General features: G+C 52.4%; 1 long non-coding RNA gene across 1 annotated transcript; it reads left to right on the forward strand.

The window, feature by feature from the left end:
• Positions 1-215: 215 nt before the first annotated feature.
• Gm13017 lies at positions 216-6,723 on the forward strand. The gene is made up of 3 exons (XR_390896.3): positions 216-371; positions 752-1,074; positions 6,195-6,723. It is a non-coding gene; the product is annotated as a predicted gene 13017 (long non-coding RNA).
• The last annotated feature ends 366 nt before the right edge of the window (positions 6,724-7,089 follow it).

A 7,089-nucleotide genomic window follows, 5' to 3' on the forward strand; every position in this document is an offset into this window, starting at 1 on the left:
CCCCCCCCCCACCCGCCCTCCTCCCCTCTGGAGAAGGACAGAGTCACCAACATAGCCTTGCTGGTGTTCACCCACTCACCCGATCCTCATCCTGCTAACCCATCTCCCTAACCCACATTTTATGCACCATCATCTTTATAGACAAAAGCTGCACAGGCACAGCTTAACCCCTCTGGGCTTGGACGGAAGAGCTGGACCGGAAGTGCGGTTGGGAAGGGACCGGAAGTGCCTGTATTCAGAGAGGAGAGGAGCCTGGGAAGGCGGGAGTGTGGGGAAGGACCCAAAGTTGTTTCTAAACCTGGGGTGATCTGCAGCTGATCCCGGTGACTCCCAGCATGAGGAATGCAGAGCTCAAGGGGAGGGGCACTAAGGTACCAGATGATGGCTCCTCACCACACTGTCCCCCTAATGGGCCAGGCTGCCAGTGGGGACTCTTAGCCCAGGATGGAGTTCTATGTAAGTGCTCAGTAGAAGTGAGGGGCTATCTCTGACAGTTGAGAAAGGCAGGGCCCAACACCAGGAGGGTAATGAGAGCTAAGAGCCAACTAAAAATACCTGACCAAGGCCCAGATAGAAGGACTTTGGCCAAGGTCATGTTATAGTCGGGCTGCTGTAGAGTTCAGAGCCCAAAGCAGGTTGCTGTGCCCAGGATAAGGGCAGCCCGCAGTCAGCACCGGCAGCTTTTCTAGGGGTGATTCATTCTTTCCTCTGGCCCCTCCTCCCTAAGACCAACCTTGGCTGTCCCTGGCAGCTGGGAGCAACGACAGGTGAAGGAGCGGAGGTGATAAACATGTCCCCTGACTTCCGTGAACCTCCATCCAATTTGCTGCCTGCGAGCTGTGCCAAGAGTGTTTGCTAATAAGCCAAATGGACTTCCCAGAGTCCACTTGAAGTGACTGACGGCCTGAGTTGTGAAATCCTGAAGGCGCTCGCGCTCAGCTTCCTTCCCTCCAAGCTAGTTGCAGCCGGAGGGAGGGGCACAGAGGAGGCACAGACCTCAGCTTCCAGTCTCAGCCTCTGGAAGCATCCTGGCTCCAGGAACTCTCCAAGGTCATCTCATCCAACGCTATCAAGGTATGAATGGGGAAACTGAGGCAGGGCATTTCAGGTTCCTAGTTCCATCTGGGGGTACATTAGGCCCAGGGTCTGCCGCGAGTGGTAGTGTTTTAATGAGTCCAAGACCACTCAGGAAGTGGGTCAAAAGAGGGGTTACAGTGGGGTCAGAGACTTGGAGGCCTGACATTTCTCAGGGAAGGTACAAAGCGATGCAGTCTGTCCTCCAAACCAGACCCCAAAGGACAGATCCCACTTTGGGGTAGGTCGAATCCTTTGTCTCAAATGATGCACCCCAAAGCTATCAGAATCTCTGGAGGGACTGAAACCCTGAGCAGCCCTCTTTGACCCTCTGACACCCACACCGAAGCCCCCTCCCTTTTCTCAGAGCATATGTCCCTTTTCCTGAGCCCCTGAGGTCTTTTCTTTATTTTACCCCTTGTCCCCGAGACCCAGTGACATGATCCTCAATGGCAGCACAGAAGACTCTCCATCTACAGCCTAAAATCACCTAGACTTGGGGGGATCTTTCGCAACACGAGAGCCAGGTCCCCAGCTGTGCCCGAGACAGCTCTCCACAACTCTAGCCATGCCAGTGCCGGTGTTGGGCTGGGCCTCCCAGAGCCTGCCCAGTCTCCCTCTGACAACATCCCAGTCTGTGCTGAGCCATGTGCAGGCTCTGGATGCAAATTGCAGGACTAACTGCAGAATTCAGGTCCTCTCCTGTTCCTCCCAACCTGTAGTCAAAGGACAGAGAGCAAAGGGCAAGTCTCTCCCCACCAGTTCTGGAGGGCGTTGTCAGAAGAGACCCAGTCTGGGTAACACAGGGCTGGAGAGGCATCCAGTAACAGGTGTAGCCTGATCCACATGCTGTCTTGGAAACCCAGCAGAATCCAGGTAAGGGAATGGACTTAGTAAATATCAGGTAGCTGGGATCCTCCAAGTGACCTCAACGGGCCTGGGTAATCATATCCCTTAGGATGAGCGTCACCCTCTAAGGGACCCCAGACCCAAGAATTCAAACAGATCCTTGCCACGTACAGAAGAGGAGGGGAATGCAAAGGGCCCACCAGCCCCTCCTTCTCGCCCACCCACCCCGGCTGCAGCTTCAGTCTGCTTTTATCTGCGTTCTACTGAGAGTTTCCGCGTATGACTCTGTTTGAACAAAGCGGCTCTCTACTACAAACATTTTACAAACCTCTGATCTAGCCCAGCCCCTCATGTTATGCAGCAGGGACTCTCAGACCGACAGCCCAGGGCTAAATCCTATTTTTAGTGCCTCCTAGTGGGATCTCTCCTGTCTGAGCCTCCTCTCCAGGTCTGTGTGACAGAGAGCCTGGAACAGCATGAAGGAGACACACAGTGCACAGTGGGCTCACTGATTGGCTGGCTGGTGGCAGTGTCCTGGGGACTGGGACAGTGCACTTTGCCAGGGCCATCAAAGGTCTCAGAGTCTTGACTCTGTACAAATGGAGCTGTATGGGCTGCTGCCCTTGGATGGAGGATCCACACAGGGAGCAAATGTGCCTGTGTGGATGACTGAAGGATGGATGAACGCGTGAATGAATTCACGGGTGGATAGATATGTGTCATGCATCCATCATCCATCCATCCATCATCCATCCATCCTTCCATCAATCATCTACACAGGCATGCATGCATATATCCATGGACACATATATATCTGTCCATTAATCCATGAATCCAGCCAATCAGCCAACCACCCATTCATGCATCCACCCATCTATTCATCCATCATCCATGTACCCATTCATCATCCATTCATCCATCATCCATTCATCCATCATCCATCCATCCATCATCCATCATCCATCCATCCATCCATCATCCATCCATCCATCCATCATCCATCCATCCATTCATCCATCTATCCATCCATCATCCATCCATCCATTCATCCATCTATCCATCCATCCATCATCCATCCATCCATTCATCCATCTATCCATCCATCCATCATCCATCCATCCATTCATCCATCTATCCATCCATCCATCCATCCATCCATCCATCCATTCATCCATCTATCCATCCATCCATCCATCCATCCATCCATCCATCATCCATCCACCACCCATGCATCATCCATGCATACATACATTCATACATACACATATACACCCACCTATGCATCCCCCATCCTCCAGAAAGATATGGTCTACATGCGATCAGTGTGATTGTTGTACTTAGAAGAAGCACAGGAGGGTGAGACATCGGGAGGCTTCCTGGAAGAAATGATTTCTGAGTAGAATGCTAAGTCAGAGCTGCCAGTGAGAGAAGAAGAAGAAAAAAGGGTGCTCCAGGCCTAGGGAACAGCTTGTGCAGAGAGAGTGTGTGCAGCTCTGAGAGGACCTGACAGTGGCCCAGTGAGGCTAGACCCTCCATGTGAAGGAACAGGAATAAGATAAGTCCAGAGGAGAGTGGACAGGAGTCTGCATGGGGGCATCTTGGGCTTTGTGAAGGAGTTGGATCCTATCCCAGTGGCCATGGATAGAGTCTGCCCAATTTTAAGGAACAGAGCATCCAGGGTTCCCATCTCCAAGCCTAGAGGAGCCTGGCTTCTCTCCTTGGCACTAAGCCTGGATCAGATGGCTGTAGAGGGTGCCTCTCCTCATCCTTTGCACACACACATGCGCGCACACACACTCACACACACAGAGGTACACACACTCAAACACACACACAGGCACACACACACTCACACACACAGGCACACACAGGCACACACACACAGGCACACACACACGCACACACACTCACACATGTGCACTCACTCTCTCCTCGCACCTGCCATGATGACAGCGGTGCCTGAACTTGAGAAAGGGTAACTGAGAGGTAGCACTTGAAGTTCCCACTGAGGGTCCAGCTATGTATGTCCCAGGAGGGATCCGGGTCCGGTCAGGGGAAGGGAGCGTATCCCCCATAAGAGACGCACGATGTGGACCAGTCCTGTCTGCTTTGTCAAGCCCCAAACCCCAGGACACAGCACAAGGCCACACTTGGTAAATAGGCTTGGAATGAACGGACTGTCACCAGGTTTTACTACTGTCCAATCCCTGGCTAGGGGAAGCCGGGGTCCATGAGCCAACTCTCTTGGAACGACCATGGCGCATCTCTTAGACATCCCTAGTGCCAGGGCACTGAACAAAAAACGCAGAGCCCACTTGGCAATCAGACTGTCATCTTGGTTTTCTAGTCCTTGGCCTGTTCCTGCCTCCCAGGTCTCCAGCTGGGCTTCTTACAGAGTGGGAAAGCAGTATCATCCTTCCTTCATGTCCAGCCCGTCCACTGTCCACACCCATGCCTCCACCTCAGGGCCGATCAAGTTGGGTGTCTCTGGACCATCTTTGTCCCAGTGGAACCGGCTGTGTAGTCAGTGTTACCACCACCATTAACATCAATAACATCACTATCACCACCATCACTATCATCACCATCACCATCATCACTATCACCACCATCACCATCATCACCATCACCAATGTCATCACCATCACATCTGTCACTGCCACCCTAATTGCCACCACAGCTACTAACCATCAAGCTATGCAGAGTGCAGTTCAAGGCAGCTCACACGCCTATCTCCTTTAACCTTTGTGACAGCTCATAAAGATGAGAGTTCTCCAGCCATGTCCATTCTGGGTAGATGAAGAAACTGGGGCTCATAAAGACCCAGTCGCTGGCCAAGTGATTTGAATCAAGCCGTTTCTACCTCACTAGGAACAGGGAAAGAGTCTGGGTAATGGAAAATTTGTGTAACACAACCTTAGCTCTGCTTGACCTTGGCATGTCTGGCCCCAGAGGTACCGGTATCTTCACACTCCAGCATTTGATCCTGAAGGTAGGGGCACTGAGCTGCCACCTGCCCCTCACTCCTGCTTCCACCCCAGTCCTGGGCACAGGGACAACTCTAGGCCAGCTGAGCTGTCGGGTCCCTCACAAGGAATCCGCCTGCCTCTGCCCTGCTGGGCCATGGGCACTCCTCCTCAGAGGAAAGAAAAGCCTGGAGCCAGCTCAAGGCCATGGAGCAATGGGGGCTCCAGACAGCAGCTCACTTCTGTCCAGTCAGAGCGCTCCCTGTAATTGTCCCCTCCCTGGCTCCTAGCACAGCCCAAACCAAACCACAGGAGAAGAGAGCAGCTGGGGGCAGTCATTTCTGAGGGATGGGAGGGCCCTGTGTCAACACAAGACAGTTTAACCACCTGTGCCCTTCCTCTGGCCCTAAGAACTACCCAGAGGCACTGGACGATGATAAGCAGAAGCCTGAACAGGTGAAGTTGTGACTTCCAGTCAGACACAGTTCAGCACTTCCTGGGGAGGAAACCATCCCTCCTCACACATAGGCTATGAGCCACGGTCCCTCAGCACTTCCAGCTCCAAGAGGAAACTGAGGCCCAGAGAAGCCAAGACTTGGCGACAGATCCCATAGCTAGGAAGTGCTAACAAGCGTCGGGTCAGGCTGCAGTTACACAGCTGGAGGGGGTTCACCTTATGAAGGTTCTTATCCAGGCCCCCACAACACACACATACACAATCACACACACTCACACTTCACTGTCACCGTCCCACCACCAACTTCTCACACACTCACACATTCACACATACTCCAATGTCACTGCCCCACCAACAACTTCTCACACACATGACACACTCACACACACATACATACATACATTCACATACATGCTCATGCTCACACACTTATACACACACATTCACACACTCACATATATGCTCACTCTCACACACTTATACACACTCACACACACCACACAATACTCACACATGACACACACATACACTTATACATACACACCACACACATATGCACTCACACACATGGCACATTCACACACACATTCCACTGTCACTGCCCCATCGACAACTTCTCACACATGCACACTCACACACATACATACACCCACATACATGCTCACACACTCACACATACAATCACCTCACACACATACACAAGCATCACATACATCACACACACACTACACACACACACACTCACCCCTGTTACTGCCCCACTGACGAATCCTCACCTTCCCCAGCCTCTGGTGGGTGAGTCTAGAAGGGGCTCCAAGAACAACACACTTCACCTTCCCTGCCTGCAGAGAACGCTCCCTGGGCCAGGAGGATGACAGGCCGGGAAAAGCTCTGCCCAGGGGCTAACCATCAGGCCACACCTTCGGACAGCTTCATCTGCAGTCAGGATGACATCTGCCCTCCTTCTGGCCGATCCTGACACCAGCTCCTCTCTGGGTTCCAACCCTATTATCCCTTAAGCCCCAGTAATTACAAATGCATAAATAAATGAATACATTTGCCTTTCCTATTGAAATCCGTTACCTGCTAAATATATCCCATTACAAAAGCAAACACTGCTATCCACCCACACTCACCTCATGTCCATTTAATGACAGAGAGAGCAGCGTACAGAATCGCTGCTCTGTTTGCAGTTGGCACACCGCCAATGCTCAATGTGTGAGTTACGCTTGTCCCAAGTCTCACGCTCATGGGTCCTCACAACTCCAACATGGCCAGGAAGGCCATCAGTGCCAGCAAGGTAAAATGTCTTTCTAAACACACACCTGACTAGGGGTGGGTTAGCACCTGTGTGGCTCAGTGCACCCTGTCCCCCCACCCCCACCCCCGCAAGCAATATCCATCGGGAGCCTCAGAATGCAGCCTATTTGACAACCTGGATTGCCAGAAACCCAGGTGAGAAGCCAGGAACAGCGATGCTCATCTGTAAATCCCAGTCGTGTCAAGATGGTGGAGAAGCTGTATAGGAACGGGATGGTACCTCTGCCAGCCAGCCAGCCCCAAAGAGTGCCAGGCAACCAACAGCAGGTAGAGCAGGTAGGTCTGTCCCCTGGAGGCCCTGGAGGGAGTTCAGACATGCTAAGGAGATGGAGGAGCTAGTTTGTGTCATTTGAAGCCCTCCAGTCGGCCACCATATTAGGGAGGCCTCAGGAAACCTGGAGACTCAAGAGTAGCCACACCCTG

This window comes from Mus musculus, chromosome 4, assembly GCF_000001635.26.
Source record: "Mus musculus strain C57BL/6J chromosome 4, GRCm38.p6 C57BL/6J".
Taxonomy (NCBI): domain Eukaryota; kingdom Metazoa; phylum Chordata; class Mammalia; order Rodentia; family Muridae; genus Mus; species Mus musculus.